Source organism: Mesocricetus auratus, unplaced genomic scaffold, assembly GCF_017639785.1.
Source record: "Mesocricetus auratus isolate SY011 unplaced genomic scaffold, BCM_Maur_2.0 Super-Scaffold_100007, whole genome shotgun sequence".
In the NCBI taxonomy this organism is placed as follows: domain Eukaryota; kingdom Metazoa; phylum Chordata; class Mammalia; order Rodentia; family Cricetidae; genus Mesocricetus; species Mesocricetus auratus.
The window spans coordinates 3,095,681-3,106,055 of NW_024429191.1; the positions used below are offsets into that span (position 1 = coordinate 3,095,681).

General features: G+C 44.1%; 1 long non-coding RNA gene across 1 annotated transcript; it reads left to right on the forward strand.

Moving 5' to 3' along the window:
- Nucleotides 1-569: 569 nt before the first annotated feature.
- Nucleotides 570-5,626, forward strand: LOC121141101. Its single transcript, XR_005878012.1, has 3 exons — nucleotides 570-657; nucleotides 3,412-3,591; nucleotides 5,426-5,626. It is a non-coding gene; the product is annotated as an uncharacterized LOC121141101 (long non-coding RNA).
- Nucleotides 5,627-10,375: the final 4,749 nt, after the last annotated feature.

Here is a 10,375-nt window from a genome sequence, read left to right on the forward strand (position 1 = left end):
TCATTTCTACATCCTTGGAGAGCTGGCACGCTTGGCTAAGTAAGGAACTGCTCATTCCTAATGTGTTCCTCTGGGTGAATATTGATTTGACCCCTGTTGTATATCATAAGCACACACAATCTCCAGAAATATGGGCCACTCAGGATGGTTGTTTAATATTCAACTTTGAGAGACTGGCGCGGTCCCACTGTGTTGGGTTTTGGCTGCTGTGCTCTCCAACTGTTGTGCCTCCAGACACGACACATGTGTTGAGAATGTTGTAAGCATAGAAGTGATGTCTGTGGCTGTTAAACAGTTCATGTCCTTCCCCTGTGTTCTGTATGATGTTTCAAGCTCTCAGAGGTCAGGCTTAAGATGATCGAAGGAGAATTGTCAGAAAGTGGGGAGGTTCTGTCATGTTTCTGATGACGTGACAATCCTGGGCAGACCTGTATGTGTGATGTTTCTGATGGCATGACAAGCCTGGGTGGGTCTGCATGTGTCATGTTTCTGATGACATGACAAGCCTGGGTAGGTCTGCTTGTGTGGTGTGCCTTTGCTTGTGTGCTGGTTCAGATACTTGTGGATGTCTGCCATTCAATTGCCTCCTCTTCAGCAGTCCCAGCGGGAGGGTATATGTGGATATATTCAGTTCTAAGCAATACCTCTGCTCCTAAGGTATTTGAGTTCCTTGATCTGTGGGGGAGTTTTATTCTTTGTTTAAGAGGTATTGTTGGTTTTGAGAAATCGTCTGTACCCAAGGCTGGATTTGAGCTCATTATGCAGCCAAGGATGGACCTAAACTTCTAATCTTCCTGCCTCCACCTCCAAATGCTGGGATTATAAGTGTGCACCACCATGCCCAGTTTTATGAAGTGCTAGGGACCAAAGGTGGGGCTTCCCACCCCCGAGGGACGTGCCCTACCAAAAGAGAGGATTTAAAATGATAATCAATATAGATGATTTACTTAAGAATCCAAAGTACATAAAAAGAAAATAATTCTTAAGATTTATAGGTGGCAATCACCTATTTACTTTTCTCTCCTTCCTGCTAATACTCTTTTGCTTTGAAGATGGCTGAGTTTTCAGGTGCTGAAAGGAACTGGAGAAAGATGTATCAGAATCCAGAAGGCATTGCTTATGATGCTGCTGCTCCAGGGAGTGAGTAAACATACCAAGATTCTGCATCCCTGATGGGATTCCTACTTGGTTATATCACCCAAGGGTCTTCGAAGGCCTCCCTGCTTCAATGAGAGCACGGTCTCAGTGCCAGTGGCAGCCACAGTACTAAGGACACATTCCCAGTGGGACCAAACAGATGCAATGGGCACACGAGACTGCCCTGCTGAGAAGCAAGAGGAGAGACGGGCATCAGGCATGGGGAACTAGAAGCAAGTAGAACCATACAGGATCTGGGCACTGTCTGTCAGATCAGGACTGGGAAATTGGGGAGGATCTTTCATGCTTAGCCAGGCCTGCCTGATGAAGCAGCTTACTGGGCCTTGTAACAGGAAAAGGCTGAGTGATCAGTCACCTCTCTTTGCCTGGCATATTGTGATACATCGGGAGGCAGGGCCTTCAGAACTTAGGAAACTGAAATAAGTTGCTCACACTAGGCTGAGAAGACAAATTTACATATCCATATCATAGACGTTAAAGTCAGGCAGACCAGGGTTTAAATCCTAGCTACACAGACTGAAATGGCCCTGGTCCAGCCTTGTAGTCTGACATAGTGCCCATCTCCTAGGTACTTGATCACATAGACACAATATGCAGCCAGCCACTGTGCTCGACATAAGTAGACACTCAGTGTGGCTTTGTTCTCATCAGCTTTGAGACGGTAAGTACATTTTGATGACTGAAGCCAATGGCAAAAGTTAACAAGAACAAGCAGAGGTGAGGCTGCCATAGAAGGGGCTGGTCATGGGTCAAAGAAAGGGAGGTCTTAGGGGGCATCAGAGCGGGGGTCACTTTAGAATGGGGAGGAAGCTAGGACCCCAGCAGAAAGAAACAGACTATGCCTTGGTGTTATCACCCAGTGACCCAGGCCCTTCCCACCCTCCTCTCTGACCACCTGGAGACTGACTGGCTCCTAAGGAGCCCGAATTCCAGCCGAGCCTTCTCTACAGACACAGAGAAAACAGGCTGGAAAGGAAGAACTGGGAACTCGAGGCCAGGTACAAAAGGCTCTTTGAAACCTAACAATACCTCTGTAACAAAACCAGAAACAAAGGAAAGGTGGCAAATGATAAGCACATGACTCCCCCTCCCCTTCCCATCCCACTCCCTTTGGCTGTTTATAAAAAAAAGCAAATCTCTCTTCCTTCCTTGGTCCTCACCATTGCCTTTACTGTGTGCTCAAGGGGAAAGTGGGAAGGAATCCTAAAGAAACCAGAAAAGCGGAATTGAACCACACAGTTACAAAAACAGCGGACTGGGAGTGTGGCTCAGCTGGTGAAGTGCTTGCCTCATAAGCAGGAGGAACTGCTCTTGATATCCAGAAGCCGGGTGAAAAGAGAAAAGCAGGCAGACGTGGTGTACACTGTAATCCCAGCACGTGAGACAGGTGCCTACCTGAGGCTCATTGGCCACACAGGCCAGCTGACTTGACAACGCTCCAGGCCAGTGTTTCAAAAGAGAGAGGGGGAGGGAGGAAGAAGGGAAGGAGAGAGAGAAAGAGAGAGAGAGAGAGAGAGAGAGAGAGAGAGAGAGAGAGAGAGAGAGAGAGGGAAGGAGGGAAGGAAAAGAATGAAAGTAAGGAAAAAAGGAAAAACAAAACACACACACACACTCACCAAAGTACACACAAGCACATACAAGAACAAAGGCAGAAAAAAAATCAAAGAATAATATAATAAATTTAAACCTGGAAAAAAAAGACCAATAGGATTCAGTATAGAAATGGACAATAGGACTTAGCATAGAAATGGAGAAGTTGCTGAAGCTAAATGCTCATGAAAGCTAAATGAAAGAGAGGGAAGCTATTCTCTTCTCAGGAGAGATTTCAGCAGGGATTTGGGGTGCCAGAGGTGACCTTAGGTGGTAGTCTGGATTGGGTGTGCCTTTCTTTCCCCTGAGTGTACTTCCAGCATAGAATATCCTTCATGCAGATGTGCCCCCGGGGACCGCATAGAGCTCCTGCTGTACACGGGTTATACTAAGTCATTGATTGCTGTGAGCTAAATGCCTGCTAGGTCCCGAAAAATTCCACGCACATTGAGAGCCTGTTGCAGCAGGCTGATTGCTCTGATTGGCGCCCACTAATTGCCTGCCTACTGCAGATCTTTCCCACTGTGAATCAGAGTCTACCTCTCCACCATTTGTTCTGGGATCACTCTTAACCTGACCCATTAACGGAAATTCAGTGCACCCCAGAGCTCCAATTCTGAGCTGAGCTTCAGAGGTTCCATTGACTTCCATTTACTCTTCTAGTCCCTGCAGCTTCTGCAACCAGGACAGGCCTGCACTGGGACATGGAGGTGAAGAGAACCAAGTCACCTCCCCTAACAGCAAGCTGACCCTGCTTCAACTGGCTCAGAAACACAGAGGACCCTTCAGAGGAAGAACATCCCAGGACAACACACCTGAAGTCACTGACAGACACATGAAATCGTGAGCAAAGTGTGTATAGTTTATGGACCAATTAGATGATTCAGTGGATAAAGACACTTGCTGCCAATCCTGATGACCTGGGTTGATAGCCAGGACCTACACTGTGGAGGAAGAAAACCAACTCCTGAAATGTGACTTCTGACCTCTACACATATGAGACACTTGTACATACACACACAACACACATACACACAGTGAGATATTCATACACGCATACACTGAGACATGTACACACACACACACACACACACATACACACACCGTGAGACATGAACACACACATAAACACATACCCTGAGACATGGGCACATACACACACAGTGAGACATGCACACACACACACACACACACACACACACACTGAGACGTGCACATACACACAGTGATACATGCACAAACGCATACACTGAGACATGTATATACACACATACATATAAATAGGCACACATATATATAAACATACACATACACATATACACACAAACACACATACATACATATATACACAGTAATAATAATTTTAATATATATGTTGATGGGGATGTCCTTCTATATGCTGTGAATATATGTTTTTCTTATTGTTTGATGAATAAAGCTGTTTTGGCCAGTGGGCAGGCAGGATTTAACCAGGTAGGAAATCTAAACAGAGATAGAGAAAGGTAGTAGACAGAGTCAAGGAGACGCCATGTAGTGAAACCCAGGCATCACTGGCAAGCCAAGACTACGTGGAGATACACAGATTAATAGAAGTGGATTAATAATTAACAGAAAGCTAGCCAATAAGAAGCCTAAATCATTGGCCAAACAGTTTATAATTAATCTAAGCCTCTGTGTGGTTTTTTTGGGACTAAACAGCTGCAGGACCTGGTGGTACAGAAAGTTCCATCCACAATACATGTAGTTTTAAATCACTGCATTTTGAGATGGTCATATTATACAGTAATATCTATCTGATCTGTTGGCCAAGCAACAGAAACGTTGGGTGTTGGCTTGTTTGTTTTTTGTTTGTTTGTTTGTTTGTGGTTGTTTGATTGAGACAGGGTCTCATGTAGCCCAGGATGACCCCCAAACGATTATGTAATCAAGAAGGTCCCTAAACGCCTGATCCTCCTGCTTCCACCTCCCCCGTGCTGGGATTGCTGTCATGTGCCACTACACCCAGATAACACTTGGATGTGTTCTATTTTCCCTTACAGATGAGACTCTGTAGAAAAGAAACTAGTGAACTAGTCAAGGTCACTTACCTGGGAAGTTCTAAAGCCCAATTTGAACATAGTTCCATTTCATCCCAAGCCCATCCTCAGATACTAGAGGCTGCCAAAGATGCTGCCAGATTTGTCACTATCCTAGGTCCACTCTGTATCTTAGGACACCTGTGGGCACCAGGTGATGCAAATGACATATAGACATGCATGCAGGCAAAACACCCATGCACATAGAATAATTTTTTAAAAGAATTTAACAAACCAGGATAGTCAATAAGTTAGAAGTAAGATTTTTCCCAAGTTCACAAGGCTTTAGCTCATTTGAAATCTTTTTTCTCTTTTAAGATACCACATCCTTCTCTTTCACTTTTTTTCTTCTCCCCCCAAGCACAAAATAAATTTAGGCCACTCTATATTTGTATTCAATAACTTTTGTTGCTTCATATTTTATCCAAAATGGACATTTTTTTCTTCCTTTAAAAACCTTCCATATAAATGTCTCTTGCATAAACAAGAGCTAATTTCTTCTGTTCATGGGCACCGTCTTTTCTGGGGCACCATTTGTCTGGATATAGTCATTAAAATCATTCAGCAAATCGATCTTTAATAAACCCAAATTCTCCTTCTAGGCAATGTTTTGAGACTCAAATTCCACTGAGAAAAGGGAATAAGAAACCATGGGTCCAGAATGAAGACCAATGAGCTTTTCAGGAGCTCATTCAAGTTTCAAGATGGGCCTTAATGGGGCAGCTTTGAATTTCCATTTTAATGCTCAGCCATTCGCCACCACAGACATTCCTGAGCCTGCATGCTGGGCACGGTGTGGCTCCAGTCCAGTGAGACACAGAGACTGACATGACTATAAATTTAAAAAATTATTTTATCGTGTATGTGCATGTATGTGTATTTGCGTGTGAACAGGCATACATGCATATGGAGGTCAGAGGAAAACCTGTCATCATTCCTCAGGGGCAGGCCTTTTCTTTAGGCAGAGTCTTTCATTAGCCAGGAGTCTGTCAGGTAGGTCACCCAGTCCAGCTTTCTTGGCCTCTCCAACACTGGGATAAACATCACATCCAGCTTTTTTATTTTAACATTGATTATTGGGATTAAACAAAAGTCATATCCTTGTGCTTGCAAGACAAGCATTTCATTGACTAAGCTTCCTCCCTATGTCCTGAAGAGCTGAGGACCCAATAATTCAATGAGACTCAGCTATACACATGCCAAAGAAATGATGTCACTCAAGGATAGCTTAAAGAATCAGTGTGTTTGTTGGAGTTACTTAGGAGCTACTTACAGGAGCATAGATGACTAGAAAGCAACTGCATTATCAGAAACCATCCCAGCATGGGAGATATCCCATAGAAACTGCATCCCTGAAGTTCTCTAGCAACTTGTTGGCAGCTTGACAGCTTGATCTCCTATCCTCAGCAGTCAGTCCTCACTACTTACCTAGCCTAACCATGGGGAGGGGGTTATGAGTCCTGTAAGTCTAATGAACTTCCAGAGACTTGTAAGTTGCTTGCTTCCTGAGTCTGAAGGACCCTTCCTCCAGGTGGAATGTTTCTATTGGGAATAAATTGCTCTACACTACACCAGTAAATTGAACCCATCCATTGCAGCAGAGATGGGCCATGGTATGTTTTTCCATAGCTGCTTCACTCTGTTCATCTCAGTGCAGAGCCTGATCTCTGGGCCAGTCCTAGAAAGTGAGCAGGAGGCTGAGGAGAGAGGTTTCAGCTTTACTTCCTGTCCCTCAACTGTGGGGTGGTAGTTGCTAACAGAGTCCACAGAAGTCAAGCTCCAACCACCAGAAAAGCTACTTTTTCTCCAACAGAGAGAGTGGGAGACAGAGGGGGGAAGGGAGGGAGGGAAAGGAAGAGATAGAACAAAATGTCTATCATAAGGAGGAAAAAGAGTCTCCCACTGTTGCATATGTTTGAGCTTTGTATCAAGTTTAAATCTTTTATTGAGACTAAAAGGGGAATTGTAGGGGTAAACCCACAGTACTGTCCATGCTCCAAAGGGTTGTGGACAAGGGTACGTAGGACAGGTGATATATAAAGGGAAAGGAAAAGAAAAAGCTCTCTCTCAGAAGCTAGTCATGTTCCCAGAGCTTCTATCCCTCTGTTTATCTTATAAGCATATTTAATAAATATGTTAGACCTCCTTTTTCAGATAGCGTTATCTCCATCCTCATATCCCCACCTTCAGGAAAATGAATCCAAGTCCCAACTAGGATACCTGCTCATGATAGTGACAGCTTTCAGAAATCCAGTGTGGAGGAAAACCCAAGGAGGCATCTGCCTGATCTGCATCAACAGACTCCAGATCACTTTCAGCATCTCCAGGGACTGCTTCAGACTCCAGATCACTTTCAGCATCCCCAGGGACTGCTTTGGCCTGTTACTTTTAAATTTTTTGACAATGTGTTTGAATAACACCTTGAGGCAGAGGTGTGTAAGAATAGGGACACTGCAGATCACAAGGAGGACCTCTGGGTTTCTATGAAAATCAAACGTGGTGCCACCATCACCATGTCCCTACTGTCTCTTGTGGACTTGACTCTGCAAGCAATTAAACATTCAGAATCAACATTTGGTTCCACAAAAATCCAAGTTGCTATTTACTGGGACCTTGAGAAGTATCTAGTGCTGTGCTTCATGACCTGTTGGCTCTGTTTGTTTTCCCCTTTAAAGTTTATGTGTGTACGCTCACAAATGTGCCACAGCATGTATGTGGATGTCCGAGGACAACTTGCAGGAGTCGGTTCTCTCCTTCCACCATGTGGGATATGGAGACTGAACTCAAGTGTTCAGTCTTGGCAGCAAGTGCCTTTACCCACTGAGACCTCTTGCCAGCTCCTGGCCTCGTTCCTTACACAATTGCTAGTTGTAACTGCCAACGCTTTAAAAGAATGCCAAAAGCGAGGGTGATGGGTGGCTTCAGAGATTCAAGACCCTGGAGAAGATCTGTGGTTTACCAAATGTCTATGCCCACCCCCACCCCACGGTGGTGACTGATGGTGGGAAAGAGGGAAGGAACAGGCCTGACAGTTCAGTTAGCTCTTTAATTACACAGACAGAAGAGCCCTGAGAAGTCAGTCTGAGAGCTGGAGAAGAAAGAAGCAAGATTGGCTTCCAATCGATGGCCATCACGCTCTCTTTCATCAAAGGCTTCATCCATCATTTTCTATTGTCCAGAGCTAATGAGTCAGTTTGCATCAGGGCCTCATCCCCTGGCTCCGGTAGATGGGGCAGTTTGCCGGATCCAAATGCTCCACCCTTGTGTGCTGTGCTGTCTGCCTTGCTGCTGTGCTTACTGTGACGCTACACTGAGGAGCTGCAATGGGCTGGCCAGTGTACCCAGGACTCTGCAGGTCTTGGCTCTTGTGATCTCCCTATCAGCTCTACAAGGGGGACAGCTACCAGCTTCCTGCCCGTGGCACCTGCCAATCAGAAGCCATTTGGTGTTTCTCCACTGTACACTGGGGCTGGTGACAATACAGACCTTACAGATTGTAAACTAACACTTGCAGCCCTTGGGCTGTGCCTGGTATTTAGAGACTGACCACATAGTTTGCTGCTTTTACTGATGATCCATGCTATAAGCAAAGAGGCTGAGTCTGAGTGGAGTCAGGAGCCTTGCTGACTCTCAAGAAGTGGTCAGCCACAAAACTTGGACTTGGCTCTAGTTTATTTGACTCGGAAATTAATGTCTACCACTGGGCCAAGAAAGGGGCTAAAGGGTGAGGGGGAAGTGTGAAGAGAAGAGGAAAAGGAGGGAGGAGGTACTGAAGCCACAGACTGACCCAAGAAGCTTCACAGGAACTCCCCAGCTGAAGGAGGAACACTGGAAGTGGCTCTCACACTGAAAGCAAAGAGCAGCAACCAGCAAGTCATACTAAACTACCAGGAGGGGACCACTGAGATGACTCAGCAGGTAAAGGTGCCAGCCACCAAGTCTGAGGAACTGGTTTGATCTCCAGGTCCCACATAGTGAAAGGAGAGAACCAACTCCCAAAATTTGTCTTCTGATCATCACATGTATACTGTGCATATACACACCATATACACACATACATAACTAAATGTAATTTTTAATTTTTTAAAATTTGAAACAAAATGAATAACTGTTGAGAGGGCTTCAGATCAGAGAATAGAGCCCTATACACATGAACAGAGGTTCAGGTGACCGAAGAGCTGCAGGATGAAGTCATTGTCCTCTGCATAGAGCCTAACCTCCACATAAGAATGAACTTCCCATCCTTCTGCCTTCATCCTTGGGTACCCCACGTTCCCCAACACATATGCACATGTACAACACGAATAATAAAGACCCAGAGACAAATATTGGGGTTCGAGCTGAAGATCAGAAAATCAAAGCAGCCACCCTCTAGCTCTTACTTCTACCTTAGAACAAAATGTGGTCCTGTCTCCACAAATCCTCAGAGTGCAGTCCAGACTGCAATCTCTCCACCAAGTCTCAGACTGCCATCTCCTCAGTCCTGTCTCCTCCCACTTTACACTCCTCTCCCCACTCAGCCATATCACTCCTGTCTCCATCTATGGATAGCTAGTATAGCTACTGGGATTAAAGATGTGTATCACCACTGCCTGGCTCTATGGCTGTGGCTAGACTTGCATTTTGATCTCCAGTTGCTTTATTAAATCATAAACAATATATCACCACAATTCCCCTTTTTATATATGATAAGATAAAAAGGTAGATTATTGAATCTACTTCTAAAATCAATTACCAGTTTTAAATATTTTACATTGGATTGGACTTTGGTATATTGTATGCAAATATTGTATATTGGTACAAATGTGAGATTGAATTTGTTAAAACATACTGTACATATGTTTCTAATATTGTTTAATGTATACAATGTAGTGCAAATTTCTAGTCCTTGAAAGTTATTATTATCAACTACATAGGATAATAAGGAAATGTAAGTTAGTAATTAGTCAACTATTATAATCAAACTTGTAGTCATATTGGGCATGTTTTCAAGGTCAGATAGAAAGACAGGTCATCTTCAAATACTTAAGAGATCTACAGAATATGGCATTTAAGATGTTTCAAAACATAGGTTCTTTTTTTATAAAAATGAGGCATGCCTGCTCCTGGCAGCACCAATCTACATCAGAGAAGATGATGGGCATTGAATAAACTCCATATGGAGTTTACTTTCTTTGCAGCAAAAGTAGCTACTGGGCAAGAAAGAACCCTTGCCTCAACTATTGACAGTATGCTGTTCAAATAGACAAACATGACACAAAAGAGAGTGACCACAAACCTTGCCAACACAAGGTAGGACAGTCCTTCAAAAATTATGCTTCACAGAAAAGTCTGTCAGATATGCTAGGCCTGTAGGTCAAAGATGGATGCCCCAACATTGCAGAAGAACTTTAGATGACTGACCAGGTAGACAGTTATTTTTGTCATTTCCCACAGTTTTTGGAAGTTGTTTGCTTATACTTCCTGCTTACTCAGTTAATATTATTTCCCTCACAGGTCTCTGAGGGAATTGAAAACTAGATAGTTACAGTTATAGTTTTCTTTGTTTTCCA